The sequence below is a fragment of the Calidris pugnax genome, unplaced genomic scaffold, assembly GCF_001431845.1.
Source record: "Calidris pugnax isolate Ruff unplaced genomic scaffold, ASM143184v1 scaffold1030, whole genome shotgun sequence".
Lineage (NCBI taxonomy): Eukaryota > Metazoa > Chordata > Aves > Charadriiformes > Scolopacidae > Calidris > Calidris pugnax.
In genome coordinates, this window is record NW_015091797.1 from 103119 (window position 1) to 118667 (window position 15549).

Below are 15549 nucleotides of genomic sequence, written 5' to 3' on the forward strand. Positions count from 1 at the left end.
GGGCCCCGCACGCCGCTGACATCACGGATTCGGTCATGGGCGGCGAGCCGCGGTGCGCCGGGTCCTCCGCGGCGAGGCCCGAGGCGGGGGGGTTGGGAACGGCATCGGTGGCGGGGGGTCCGCAGCGCCGCAGCGAGCGGTTTGCGGGGGCGGGAAGCTGCCCGCCGACCGGTGTGGGGGGGAGCCGGTGTTTCAAAATGGCAATCGGTGCCGCTCCGCGCTTCAAACAGCCGGTACCGGTATCTGCGGACCGAGGCTCCTGGGCTTGAAGCGGCTCCGCGGGCTGTAGCGTGTCTCCGCCGGGCGCTGTGGGTCCTTTTTCCCCTCAGATCGCCGGTGCTGCTCGGCCTTGCTTTGAACCTTCCCTTCTGGAGCTACTTCAAGCCCAATTTACTATTATTTTTCTCAGCATTTGCAGCACATTACTCTCCTAAGCCTGTATATTTAGTCATACTGATGTGTACACAAAACCACGCTCAAATTCAGTTGCTTTTTTTTTTTTTAAGCAAAAAAATTGAAGAGGTAAATCAAATAAGCTTCACTTATTAGACAGCTTGCGTTAGATTCAACAAGTTCAATTCACTAGACTGTCTGCGATGACTACTTAATGTAGGTTATTAAATTCTCTGGCATCCATCGTTGTTGGTAAGCTGTCTTACTGTTTTTAGTAATGGAGCAGCAAATTTGAAAGCACAGCTTTAAGAATATCAAGTGAATTTTTAATTTTTTTTTTAATTAGTTACTTGGATTAAAACTGCTCCAAAAAGCCATATTTTTCAGATTTTTTTTTTTTTGTGGTATGTGAGGTAGTATGAGTTAATGTCTATTTACTCTTCCGAGTTGTTTGCTCCACCCAAAGAAAGCTGCTGATATAAATGCTTCTCAGAGGCGAGGTTCATTTGGTTTTACTCATGGGAAATATGACAAATACATGAGCATGGTAATTGCAGCACAAGTTTTGACCTGTCTCCTGCTCCTGACTTTTTCCCTCTGTCAGAAAGCTACAGAGAATCTTCGGTTACATCATTTTCTTCAGAGTCCTAAAACTCGTCTTCTCTTCGAGCAAACAAATCAAAAAAACCCAACATTTGAACTAGTTCCCATCCAGTCATTTGGGGTGTTTTTTCTCTCTTTTTTTTTTTTTTTTTTAATTTGGTAGCTCATTTTCACCTCAAGTATCAAGGTCAGCTGGATGTGGGATTGGTGCGGTCTGTTTTATCTGTGTACAGCTGTGTTTACCCCTTTTGAAAGGAAGCTGGAGTTCTAAAATTCCTAACAAGGACTTGCACAGTAGCTTTGAAAAATGTATACCTTGCTTGGATTGTGCATGTGTTGTACATTTACTCAATAAAAATGGCAAATATATGGATAAAATCACATATATATTTTTTTTTTAAATGTGTGATGATGGTGGGTTTTTTAATCAGCACTTTGTGTAAAGCCATCTGCTCTCCAGTTGGACTGCTGAACAGATTATACTTCCAGTGCCTGTGGTGGGGCCACTGCAGGATTAGGCAATGTGACACAGGGCACTGGGTTATGAGATCCGGGAGCGTGTGTGTATTGTGGGATGGGAAGGGAGGAAAGGAGAGGAAGAGGCTTAACCAACACACATAATACAAAGTGTTTGTATTTAATTGAGCATTTCATAAAAAAAGGCAGGCCAGAACAGAGAACCTGGCCGTGAAGCCAGTGTTAAAATAGTTCAGAAGTGGCTACACATCATAATTTAGCCCGCTGCACGGAACTGATTCAATCTGGCCTCCTTGAGTGTGGAGAGCTTTGAATTTGGAGAATTTTCTCTCTGTCTGTGTGCTCCTTAGTAGGAAAACTTCCTGCACCCTGTCACCCACTCTGCATTGTGGCATTGAGGTGGAACAAGTTTGTCTGACTATTCTGAGTGCTGATGCTAACAATTTATAGTAATTTTAATAGCACTCTGTTACTTATGCAGAACTCATGATGTTCTCGGTCTTATGTTTTATATTTTTTGCTTATTTAAGCAGGAAAGTAATTTCCCACCTCCAGAATTGCTAAGTTCAAAGTATATCTGTTGGATCTGAAAGCGTATGAATCTGTTTTGTCTCTTTCACTTAATCTGGGAATAATTCTGGTAAAATTTCAGTCGTGCTGATTTTTTTTTTGAAGAGGATTTGTCTTCGATGCCTTTAGGATTCCAAAAAAAAAAAAAAGGGTTGTGTGCAAGGGGAACTGCTGGGTGGAACTTGGCTCGATACTGATGAATGTACCTCTGTTGACAGTAAGCATCCTTTTACTGAAGCATTTAGGAAAGACAACAGCATTTGCAACTTTCAGGTTGAAAATTGCTGTTCTTAGAAAAGTGGGAAGCAGTTTCTTGCTAAGGCAAATTGTGAATAAATTGGAATGCCAGGCAGTAGCTCAGTTTTCCCTCTGGACCATGTGTATTCTGGTTATCTAGCAGGTTTATCTGATAGGAAGGGAAAAGAATTTGGGAGAAGCAGAGCAAATAAGTTTCTAAGGCAGATCTGCAGTGCTAAAAGGAAAATACAGCATGGTGGCAGTCCTAGGGGGGATGGGAGAGAGAGGGAGACAGCAAAAGGGGAAAGGAAACCTGAAGTAGTAATTGAAGGAAGTTGTGATGTTATTGGTGGGGATTTTGGCTTTAACTAGAAGGAAAAAAGCATTATAACTACATTACTGTATTTAATATGTGATAAGATTTAAAATCTGCTGTGTTTCTGGTTGGAAGCTTCAGTGACAAGCAGGTAGAAAATTAGATTCCTATTTTCTTTTAGATCAGAGACTGAAACTCTGAACAGTTTTAAGAGAAGGTTTTGAACCTTAATTTTTTTAAATGGAAGCGTGTTTTTGCCTCCGGAATTAAGTTTTCTTAAATACAGAGAAATTAGATTTTCCCAATATTTTCTAAGTGTTTTTTCTGGCTGTTTTTAGAATACTGGTATGAGTCTGCTCTCCTGTGATGGAGACGTTTGCTAGAATTGGCATACCTTTATAATAATGTACAGTGAGATTAAGTGAGGGGAGGAGTGATGAAACTGTCTTATAATGGAAATAAATGAAGCTTCTTCACAGATGCCATATAAATGTAAGTTCCAGTACCTAGTGCCTTCCCCAAGTGCTTTTGCCTGCAAATAAAATCCGGGACTAGCCTCTTTCAGTGTGTGTGACTGAGAGGTTATATGAAAATTGATAGCATAAAGCTGAAGATCCTAGTGAGGAATTTCATCAGTATCCTAAACAGAATGAACTTTATCAGTGCTAATACAGAAATAACATATGGAGTTAAAGCACTTACAGTTCTAATTATTATTTTTCAGCTGAAAATATTAATGTCCAGAGAGATTCTCCAGTCAGTTTCCTGGCTGAATTGATTTTTTTTTTTCAGTGTTTAATCACTTATTTATGATAACTAGTTTATGAAGCATTAGAATGACACAGGAAACCAGGGTCTCCAGTGTTACTGCACTGATGTCTTCCCTTCCTTCTGAACAGCTTCAGTTGACTGGTGTAGCACAGAGAGGCCTGTCTGCGCTATAAAACACTGCTTACCACTCTACTCGACTGCCTAGATTGGATTTTCCTTATAGTCTTGTTTCTGCACAGGCAGATACATAGTTTTCACCAGTCTTTTGCTCCTTTACAAATGGATCTTCCCAAGTGGTATTTTTTTTTATTTTATTTTAAGCCCAAATATGATTTTAATATGACTGTGAAAACCTCTAAATGAATAGTTTGGAATATGTACAACTTGCGAAAATTCTGGTCTTCGTGGTCTCTAGTGGGTAGATTTAGGAGCTTTAGAAAATAAATTAAGTGAGAGACCTTTTAAGGAAGTAAGTGCTGTGTTGCCTAAATGCGTGGGTTTTTTTGTTGTCATGTTATTTCCTTCTGTAGCTTCCAACTGGTATGTGGAAACTGAACGGTGAGCTAACAAGCTATTCTGGGTAAAATAGAATAGAGCAGGGACAGATTTCAGTTTGACTACTATTACAAAAAGTTTAAAGCCTCTTTCCAGTTGGTAGAAAAATAAACATGTAGGGTTGAGCAGAAGTGTTGCATGCAAGAAGTTTCACAAATCCTGTTATCTTCCAGTATGCATATAGGAATCTTTTCTGTTTGATACGTTGTGTGTTGTGTACTACTTATGCAGTAGACAGTATGTATTGGAAAGAAAACACTCTTGTGGTGGTTTTTTTTTTCCTTAAATGTTGATATCTGATCTGATGCTCAGTTTTGTTGCCTGGTGTGTGGAAAGTGGCTTAGCTCAGTTCAGTACAAAGAAGTTCACTCAGAATGTCTAATTCAGGAAATGGCCTGCTCTAAAAGGATAAACTTCTTAAATTGTCACTAATACAAATCTTTTACATGCTCTGAGAACTTGCATGGTTTTATGTTCATAGGTTAATTAGTTTATATCCAGAATAAACACAGTGCTTTTTTTTTTTGCTTGTTTCATTGCTAAATTTGGAACGCTTAACAAAAAAAGCAAATCAAGCTAGTTCACTTTCTATAACCCCAAAATATAATTCAAAATTAGAGAACTTGAGCATATGAGAAAATATGGATATACCATGCGCTATTCTTTGTAGGTTTAAATCATATTCCTTAAGAAAAGGTGTTGGCTTATACTTTTAAATACTGTTCTCTTTCAAGGTAGTTTAAGCAAATGTTTGCCATCAATATAAAAGGCACTGGCTGTTCTGTACACATATTTTTTTTTTAAATGAAAACAATAATTTGGGTACAGGATTGTAGCTCTTCTTGGCCTTATATAGGTCTTCTGTGCCAGTGCCTTGTCTGTGTTTTGGGAAATATAGCTGTATATTTAGCTGGAAAGCAGCAGTGAGACAATAGTGCAACTTCACTGAATCAGCAAGCAATTACCTTGCATATACAGGAAACGGATCCTGGCGTGTTCTGCTTTTTGTTCAAAGGAGGTAGATTATATGAGACCAGCTTTTCAAAATTTGAAATGTTTCCATTAATTTTGGTACATCTGGTTTAAGCAGCCAGCAAGATGTCAGCTGCTTTTTCTGCTCCGTCTTTCATTAGTGTTTCAGCAGGTGATTGGTGTCAGTGCTGTGCTACCTTAATCAGGTGGAGTAAAGTGGATTGGGATAAGCTTTTACAGGTGCGTGCTGCTGCTTCCACAGAGGCAGCGTGGTTGGCTCCCTTCTGTTTGCACAGAGGTGAGGAGGAGGAGGAGGAAGCTTGCAGGTTGCCTGTTGTCATTGTATTTTAAGCCCAGACCTGTGGAATTGTTGGCAGGAAGAAAAAGATGTGAGGAAGAGGGGCAACTGTCTAATGCTTACCTCTCTCTGGATCTATGGGAGCTTGTTGCAGTAAGTAGCTTTTAAGGTAAAGAGAAAATAGATGGGCCTTGAGGAGGGCTTGTAGAGTGGATCACGCTGTAATACAGAGTACAGGAGCAGGTTGTGTACAAGTAGGAAGCATTGTACCTCTGAGGGCAAAGTTCCTGTTTGTATCTGTGCTGCTGATCTAAGTTTAACAACGAAAAACCTCGAACTCTGAAACAAAAAAACCTGATGCAACTTCCCAATATCTTTGTTTAGTATTTTGAACTGTCTTTATTTTACAGAAGCATAAATGGAGGCATAGAATTTATAACTGACTCGTGGAAGGTCGTATAGGGACATGCTGTCAGATTTGGGAACAGAACCTGATTGTTTGGACTTGAGTGCTGTGCACAAGGGTTCTTCCCTCCCCCTTCCCCTCCCCTGGCCTTTCCGAGTTGCCTCCGTTATCCTACAACACGGCAAAAAGTGCCTATTTGCAGAAAGACAGAGATGATGACTGCAGAGACAGTGCAATGAATCCTTTGGGAAAAGATGCGCCTGAAACCATCATTGAACTCATTGGCAGCAATTACTTTTTAAGAGTTTTACATATGTCCTCTCATAAGAACCTTGAGATTCTAATTTTTGGCTTTGCAGACTTCTGGGGTTGCGTAATGCTCACAGTGCTGTCTGTCTGCGTGGTGGTGGGTCTCTGTCCTGGCACAGGCACTAGAAGATACTGCTCTTTTTCTCGTTAGTGAAAGCAATCTGTGTTTGACAGTTCTGGTTACTGAAATCTTACTTGTCTACGGAACAACAGGGTGGTGGCCGTGTGGACAAAGTGTCAGTTCTGGTGTAGCAAGACCTCCTTGAGGGATAAAAGGGGATCTTGCCCTCTCTGTGCCTCTGTCCGGTTCTTAATTTGTAACTTGGAGTCGAAAAGAGCATGATGTGGTTTTTATTTGTTGTTACGCAGTAGAAAATTACTTGTAGGCCCTTAGTCACTCAGTGTCCAGGCTTGTTCATAATTATGTTGCTCTCTTTAGTATTTGTGTTACCCAGAGCAGTGTTCTTCTGATGCTTTCACCACCACCCCTCAAGCTCTGCCCTCCTTTCCAAATCTGGGCACTGGTGACAGAGGCGACTGGGCTTGGTCATAGGGATCCTCCCTTCCCTCCACCCCTAAGAAAAGGGAAGTAACTGCTGAATTTGTAATAGTAGATACCGTGCCCCTCTGTGGTTCCTCCCTTTTCCTGACTTTGCTTGGGAGGCAGCTACTGCAGACAGAGACTTGATGTCTCCTGTGGGTTGTAGAAATAACCCTTTGCAGCTCAAAACTTGCACAGAGCCCTTGGGGGCCAAGACCAAGCTGCTGTGGATAATAGGTCACAACGTGCTCCTGAGCAGAGCTCTGTGAGCAAGATGGTATCTGGAGGAGCCTTTCCTCCTTCATCTCCAGCCTGTCAGCGTGCATTTCTGACTGTGCCGGAGGGGCTCAGTCAAGTGTTTTTCGGCTTAGGGCCAGGTAGTGAAATAAAAGATACAGCCCTTCTAACAGGTGAGCTCTTTGAGGAATCTGATTATTGTACGGCGAATGAAAGCGGAATTTGAAACTCCTCCTCTTAGGTATTAGAAGGAATGCCTCTTTTTCCTTGGGTTAATTAATGAATGTAGATGCCACTTTGCTTGAAACTATGCAAATAATGTTGCTCATTACTTATGCAAGCTCTTAATGCTGTTAACAGGAGCCATGTACACTTTGCAGAGCATAGATTTGTTACTATAATGCTGATATTTTAGGAAAGAAGGGGGGAGGACACATGACACGCTGCAGGAGAATTTCAGCTTGGAGCAAAACATGAGTGCAGTATTTTCAGATACAACTTGTAAAATTCAGCAATCTGTGTTCAGATGAAATTGGTAACCAACCTGCTGCCTAAGCTAATAGAACAAATTAGTTTTAATCTAAAAAAGACTGACTGCTTACAAGGTGAGTTCATTTTTAATAATATTCTTGTCTAAGATTCTAGATCAGATATGTTTAGTTAGTAAGTGCTGGATTTGTCAAACTGAAAAAGGCCCTGAAATTCAAAAGTTCTCTTGGTTTGGGCCTTTCCTCTGATGCAGTCTCATTTTAACAGGTGCAGATGATGTGTGCTGTACTGTATCTTCTGCCATGGTGGAATATTCTAAAAGAACAGTAAAGGTTGTCTCTTCTGCAATGAGATACAGCTTTCTTGTGTTTCTTATGTTAAGATAAATATATTTCTGATAGTGTCTTCCCTCCCTCTTCCTTCCTCCCTCTCCAAAGAGCCCAAAATAATCAACTCTGTGTACTCTTTCTCTGGCAGAGGCTAAAGAGCAAGCGTGCGGCTCCATGTGTGAGGAGGCTCTGACACTGTACTGATTAGCAGTTAAAGAACTCATGGGGAAAAAACTCCACGTCACTTTCCTAATTTTATTGTAACCTCAAAGACAAATAGCAGTAAAATGGGGTACAGTTCCTACTTTTGTTAAGAAAGCAGGGAGGCTTCTCGGAAGTTGGGCAGAGGAGGCTTACTAAAACAAATGCTGGTTTGACATCCTTAGAGTTGAACGTAATGTTCTTACTGGGTGGTCTTAAGGTTATAAATAGTTCCAAGAAAAAAATTTGCTTGTTTACTACTTGAAGCATAACAACTCTTTGATATCCTTGAAAAAAAAAAATAAAAATTGAAGTGTAGACTCTTCTGCCTACTTTCACACTAGTGTTTCACTAGATAATGTTTTTATAAGCTTTACTTTATCAGCCAAGCATGGGGGGTTTTGTCGGCTTTTTTTTCCCCCAGCTAATCTTTCACCAGATGCGTATCTTCACTTTTATCCTCTGATCTTCTTGTTGTACTTTGGGGTCAGCAAATCCGCCAACCAGTATTTGTCCTGCAGCAATCATTGTCAGTTGAGCATCTTCCTTGACTTTATTGTAGCAATCATGCTGCAAATTAATACTTGAACTGTGGTCCCCATGCATAATTTTGTGTTTTCTGGAGCCTAAGATAAGAAAATGTCTGTGCAAACCAAATAGACAGGAGAACAAGGTGTCCAGGCAGTTGTATCAGAGTACTGCAGTAATATCTAAGCTGCAGAATGCCATGCTTGTCGTTTCACATACACCTAATAACATTAGTCACATAATGGTCACTAAATGTTACTAGTGACTACTACTGACTCTCTCTTCCCAGGTGCTTCTCTTGGCTGTGATCTTAACATAAATTTGCTGATTTCTCTTGTTGAAGTCTTCTGTCTGGTTGCTGCAGACCATTTCTTAGACCTGTTGTCTCACTTACTCTTCCCCTGCTGAGAAATACTGTGGAATTTCTCTTTTGCTGCCATTGATGCAAGAGTGCTCTTACCGCAGCATCTGCCTCTGAAATGGACTCACATGCTTGCTCTCTACTTCATTGACTTTCAGTCTCATTTCAGATCTCATCTGAAAACCTCTTCTCCCTTGCCTATTTCTTTTAATTAATCTCTTTCTATTATTTAACTGCATATTTTACTGCCTTGCAGCTTAAATGATGCAGCTGTTTTTCATGATACCTTTCAGAAAAACAGCTTCTGCTATCACAGATTTGAATAATTTGAAACCTACAGCTACTGAAGTCGTTTATATACATTTCTGTTTTGGTTTTCTTTTTTTTAAGTTGTCTTTATTGGCACTGAGGTGAGGCTGAGGCCTTGGCTGTAAAGTGGTCTATAGCCACCTGGGGAAGTTGTGATGAGCAGGACACAGAGGAAACAAAAGGCTGCTGGGGAGACGTGGTGTGCAATTGGACCGACATGATTCTGTCTACCAGTAAAATTCTTAGGAGGCCTCTCGGATGTACGTGGCCAGGCTGTTCCTTTATAAGAAATCTGTCTTGTTTAGGAAGCTGCTTCGTTTGTTGCTCAGAGACCAAGGAGTGGAAAGGACTTAATAAAACATTTCTGCTTGCAGGGCTTTGGATCTCTTAACAGTGAGGGGGAAAAGTGGATGTGTCAGGGAGGTGGTGTCTGTTAACAAAAGTTAGTAGGTGTGTATCCACAAAGCAGACCTGGACCGGATTCTGAAGGGCTTTTATAAAATATGATTATTACCTCCAGGGTTTCCACTGTGAGGCCTTGTGGCAGGTGGCTTGGATGATGCTTCAATCAAGGTCCAGAGAGTATCAAACTAACAAATAGAGATATGATGGATCAATGCACTTATGTTGGCAAGATCCTTGGAGACCTGGCTGGGGATTGTTTGGCTTTTGATTTGCTGTCTGACTTGCAGGATTTCTAAATCTCTGGGAGGAGCTATTGTTTCTGTGATGCAAACTCCTGACTTTAGCTGCATTAGATAAAATGTGCATCTGGCTTGGAAGTGCTTGGCTCTACAAGGGCTCTCTTCAAATACCGTGGGTGTGTTTCCTGCTGCAGCATACTGTATGTTCCTGAGCACTGAAGCGGGCTTGTTGCCGCAGTAGTCCTGAGAATTGTCTGGGAGCCTTGCAAGTACATGTTGTCTTAAATGGGAACAGATTTTGTGCCTAATTTCTAAGATGTCTTTAGATTTTAATGTTAGAGAAAATTTTTGTTGCCATAGACGTAGTTGAAGCTTGGGCTCATACAGTGCTGCTTACTTTGTAAAAAGTCTTTTATCACTTGAGTAGTATCTGTGTCATTTCTAGATGTGTGTTTCATCCCTCTTTAGCAGTCTGTCCTTTAAACCAACAGAGAAGGACAACAGTCAATGAAAAGCTTTCTAGCACACGTTCCCTCTTTGGAAACCTACTATCCATGAGCAGGAACCGTAAAATCGGCTCCTGTCAGTCCTCCGCAGTGAATATTGACTGTTCAGAGACCAAGGGAGGTATTTGTTGTAACTATGAAAGAGGCTTGTTTTCTGGGGATGGGGGCCAGGTATGCAGGGCTGTGGTACCTGTAGGCTGCTGCTCCCTGCTGAGGGGAGAAAAGTTGCTGGTTTTGGTCCTGAATGTGGGATGTATTGGGGATGCGAGCGTGTTCCTTCCTTGGGCATGGAAAGGGCTTACGAGTTGATAAAAACCAACGTTCTGCCTTGCTGACAGAAAATGGGAATTATTTGAAGGATGATTGAAAAGCAAGTTGAGAATTCTAAGCAACTTTTAAGTTTCTTGTAGGAATAAAAGCACAGGAGGAATGGGGAGAGCATGTAACCCTCCTCCACTGTGTGCCTCTTCAGCCACTCTCTCTTGCAAGCTGTGATATGGTAGAAGGACAACATTAAAAGCAAATACTGTAACTGTTTGCTTCCTACCTACAGCTAGACAGCTAGAGAGGGAGCTTTACTTTTTTTCTCAGATTGCTGTAAGGGGTTACTGCAGCAGCACTGGGAATGGGGGAGTATGAACTGAAGCAGGTACTTACTGGCTGTATAACATCCCACGAGGCCTGGGGGAATGAATGTGGGGAATACTGTGAGTCATGCTTGTCAGACTCATAAAGGAGGAGGCATTTTAAAATTGGCTTTGGAAGGGAAGAGGTGTTTAATGGAGCAGTTGTGAAGGAGTTATGCAGATAGAGAACATAAATAATAAGCAAAACATACTCATTTAAGCTTCTTGCCTCCCCTGAAAATGACTAAAAGCAAACTAACCACTGCGAAAGTTAAGAAAAATGCATCAAGTATAGATGCCATATATAAGTGTGGCCATTCATGTTCATAAGAAACTTCTCTTTTTGTGACTAGGAAAACGAATTTCTGTAGCTGTTGAAAAGAGAAGTTTAGTTTTTTCTTTCCAATTGCCTTTAAAAAAAGACAAGTGGGAAGGTGACAAGCAGTTCTTGTAAGAACTGGTTAGAAGGGGACATGGTAAAAAGACCAGTCTCCAGTTTTGCTTTGAATGTATCTCCATTATTTAGCCTGCTTTTGTATAAAAAGTCTTTCGTTTTCCATCACCCTATTCATGCAGGATTTTATTTACATGTAAATACTGTATATTCTTTGGTAAAATTGAGACCATGTTTTTAGGGTATAACTTCTTTTGCTACTTACACAGCCACTTCTTGCTGTTTTAAATTAAAGAGTTTTGAATAGAGCTTCTGAAATGTAATTGTTCCAGTCCTGGGCTTGCTTGCATCTGCTCACATCGTAGTAGGAATCTTATCTCTGCCAGCTAAGCCTTGCCTGCAGACTTAATTGGCATATAATTTGCTTGGATTACTTCTTCTGCCTCTCTTGCAGCATAAAGAAGCCATCCCAAGCTTGGAAGCAGTTGGATATGCCGGGTACGCTGTCCCACACGCCGCTCCACGGTTGTGTGTATCCTCCCTTGGCCTCCCCTGTGTTTTAACTGGGTGGGGGCAGGCGCTGAGCTTCCTCTGGGCACAGAGATGTGCAGAGAGACAGCAGTGTAGGTACGGGTGGAGACACAACTGCGGCCAACGTGTTCCTGTTGTGAAAGGACTGCTGCTCTGAACACAGCTCCTCTGTGGTTGTGATAAGGCCACTCATCTGTCACGTTGATTACAGACGAGATAGTAGCAAGGTGTCCTGGTGGCCCTACTACAAGTGCTGAAATGGAATAGTTCAGGGATTGTGTTACTACCGAGGCGGGGGGGACGTGCAGGCAGGGAGTGATGTGGATGTGACTCTTCTCGTGCATCTGGCTGCATGGAAGTGCAAGCACTGCTGTCATCTGAATGACTCTGTGCACCTCCTGTGCCTGCCTAAAGCTACCCTCCTACGGTGTATGTGAAGGGGAAGCAATTCCTGAAATCATGTGAACGAGCAGCATCAAAACACCAGTGGAACTTCAGCATGGATCAGAAAACTTTGCTGTAATTGTGTCTGCCAGAGGCATTGCAGCTGGATTTCTAGGAAAAGTTACTCACTTGAATTACTGCTGTGCTAACTAACACCACAGCAACTGTCTCTCCAAGGACTTTGTTTAAAGAAAACAAAACAACCTGTTGAATTTGACACTATTTCCTATTGAAGAACTTGCTTTTTGTCTTCTGTTGGTTTCTCCAAGTTAAATTTTGTATGTTGCTGGGTATGAAGTTGACTATATTTATTTACTTTTTGTTACCTACTGTCCTGTTAGTTTTTCTGGGGGGAAAAGAAACGATGGTGTATTATTGACTTGCCATCCCTGTCTCCCTCTCCTTCTCTTCTCCATTCTCCTGAGCTACGTGTTTTGTTCTGTTGTGTGTTTGGCTTTTTTGAGGAGTTAAATTCCTACTTGCTGCAGTTGAAATAACCCAGTACTCTGATAAGCTTATGCATGTAAGGTTTTAGAATGCTGTTGCTAACCATAGGCTCAAATTTTAATAGAATAGAAAGTAATTCCTCAGAAGGAAACTGAATGTAGTGTGCTTACGACCACTGTCGTACAGTCAGGTCCAGGAGTATGTAAAAGTCTCAGCAATATTAGCAGCTGTTTATGGGATCAGATAGAAACAGAAACTAGGTTGATTTTCTCCACTTACACGCAAGTCTTGTAAAAACAATCAGTCCTTGTATTGCAGTCCATTACTTTATTACCATGAGATCACTGTGTAGCCTGTGTGCTGTGTGGCACTATGCCTTGTGCTGGGAAGAAAGCAACTACAAAACAGGGATCCACTGGTTTCTGGTTTACACATGCTGCACTAGTGTTGTGAGATATGTCCAAGCCCTTGGATAGTTTCCCGCTGGAGTGAGTACATTGATCTTCAAGTTACTAAATAGTCAGCAGTGTAGTGCTACAAAGTATGAGGAGAGAATTTGACCCTGTCATGGCCATTGTTCTCTTCTTTGTTTTAAAAATACTGTGATGTTTGGGAACTTCCTGAACTGTAAAATCTGGGCAGCGGCTGCGTATCAAAAGTGACTTTCTTAAACATGTGAACTCTCCCTGAATTAGGAACACTTGCAGTCCAGACTTTTGCTGAATGTCAGAAGGCCTGTGTAACTCTTGGCTCTGTTTTCGTGCCTTGAGATTCTTCCTGGAGCTGGACAGGCCTGCTAATGCATGCTCTTCCCATGCATGACTTTCCGTGCTCTCCTTCCCCACTTCCCTCCCTGCTTTGTTGTCCCGTGACATCTCTGTGTGGAGAAACCTGTTGTGGTGCAGAGTGTAGCTTTGAGTCTACTTACTTTTGGAGCAACCCCTTTGCAGATGCCGACATTCAGTATGTAGCTGTTTTGCAAACAGCAGTTGAGGTTGCCCTGTTGTATGGTTTCAGAGCACTCTTGGCATATCGGTGGTACCAGGACACACTGAGGTGACACTGTCATTTGATCCTTTATGCTAAATCTTGTTGTCTTAACCTTGCTTGCTTAATGCTGTCTGAGATGATTCCAGGCTTGCCTAGAGGGTAGGGAGGATTAGAGAGTGAGGATCTGGAAAGAAGGATCTCGGAAGCTCGCCTATAAAAGCTCATCGAATTTTAGCATGACTCTGTATCAGGGAATGTGGTAATAGGACAAGGGGTAATGCTTTTAAACAGAAAGAGGGGAGGTTCAGGCTAAGTATAAGGAAGAACTTCTTTCCTGTTGCCCAGGAAAGGGCAGGTTGCCCAGAGAAGCTGTGGATGCCCCTTCCTTGGTGGTGTTCAAGGCCAGGCTGGATGGGGTTTTGAGCAACCTGGTCTGGTGGGTGGTGTCCCTGCCCATGGGTTGGGGTTTGAATTAGATGATCTTTAAGGTCCCTTCCAGCTCTAACCATTCTATGATCAATGAGCAGGTTCTTGCTAGATGAGCTAAAATTTGTGGGTGGTTGCTGGCACTTAAAGTAAACAGCCATTTTAATTTCAAGCCCCATTACAAACAGAAAACAAAAGATCAATATTTGAGAGACAGAGTATAATGATACAAATGGAACATAAGTTCTCTAATTCCCTGTTATCCGCTGTCTAGCGTGCCGAAATAATCATACGCTCCAAAGCCTTGGGTAGAGCTTTCTTAGAGTTGAAGAAGGAAGACTGCTATGGAAGTGCCAAACGTTTCTTTCCCTGGCTGACAGTCTGAGGGTGGCATTAGTCTGTATTTGGAGTCTGGCTGGTGTCTCTGATGTCAGAGCCTGTTTTGTTTCAGCTCTGAAGAAATTGTGTGTTTGACGTCATAAGGCAGTTATGTTTGAACATAGGCACTGCACGGAAGTTAAAAGCGTGATTTTGATTTTCTTGAAGCAACTGTACATGCCTACACTGTGCAGTGCTTTACCAGAATGGAAGCTGTGGATTCTGTCCTGGAACTTGTGTTGTCTAAATCACGGTAAACACAGAAAATAAGAAGACTCAGATCAAAATTCTTCAGCTTGCTACATATGCAGTCTTGAAGTCTGACTAATTCAGTGTACAAGGGTTGTGTGAAAATGACACATGGGCACGTCTGCTTCTGTCATTTTAGTTGTGTTGCATGTTATTTTGGTTGTATACACAGACTGTAACAACTGACACTAACAATGTATTGTGCCAACATATATGCTTACTATGACATCTCTTCTACTGGATTTGGCAGGAGAATTGAAAATTGTGCTTTCAACAATATATATATCTATATTTTAACAAGGGGAGTGGTTTAGTCTAGAGCCAACATGAACACTGTTTGCTGCATTGGGAAGGAAACGCTGCTCACAGAGCAGCTGGCATATATCTTCCCAGGCTCCATCTGTCAGAGTCAGCATCGCTTTGGAAATCACTCTCCTATTGGATAGATTCATTTCTTATTATAATGTTTGCAGCCTGGATTAAAATGGAATTCCTAAGGTGCTTTTTTTTTTCTTTTTAGTTATTTACTGTTTTTAAAAAATATATGTATTGTAAACTACTTCAGCCCTCTTTTACAGACCTGTTAAAGTCTGTGTCAGAGTGTTGTGAATGCTACATCATGTGGACTTGGCTTAGTTTAAGTAAACAACACATGAGGGTAAGGTAGTTATTGGAAGCTTAACCTCAAAGACGTGGTTCTTTGCTGTGCACACACAGGTCAGAATGGGCTGGGATCTGATGATAACCTGTATCAGTGTATGTGAGACAGTTAAGCATTCTTATTTTTTTTTAGAAACAATAATATACATACTCGTCTTGCATTTTTTGTTGTTAAGACTCCTGCACTTCTACCACTGTGGGGTATTTGTGTGTGTGTATCTAATATAAGCATGTCCCTTAAACTCTCCTTTGGAATGAACTTCTCCCCTTAATGAAGAAACTTTTCTCCCTCTACCTTCCCCAAAAGAGATAACTATTAGAAAAACTGAAACTCTTCTTTTTATAGTTAATC

The 15549-nt window shown here is 41.5% G+C and overlaps 1 protein-coding gene across 13 annotated transcripts in view; it reads left to right on the forward strand.

Moving 5' to 3' along the window:
• ABI1 (abl-interactor 1) overlaps positions 1-15549 on the forward strand; it is an 81028-nt gene that overhangs the window by 742 nt on the left and 64737 nt on the right. The gene's annotated exons all lie outside the window — the stretch shown is intronic.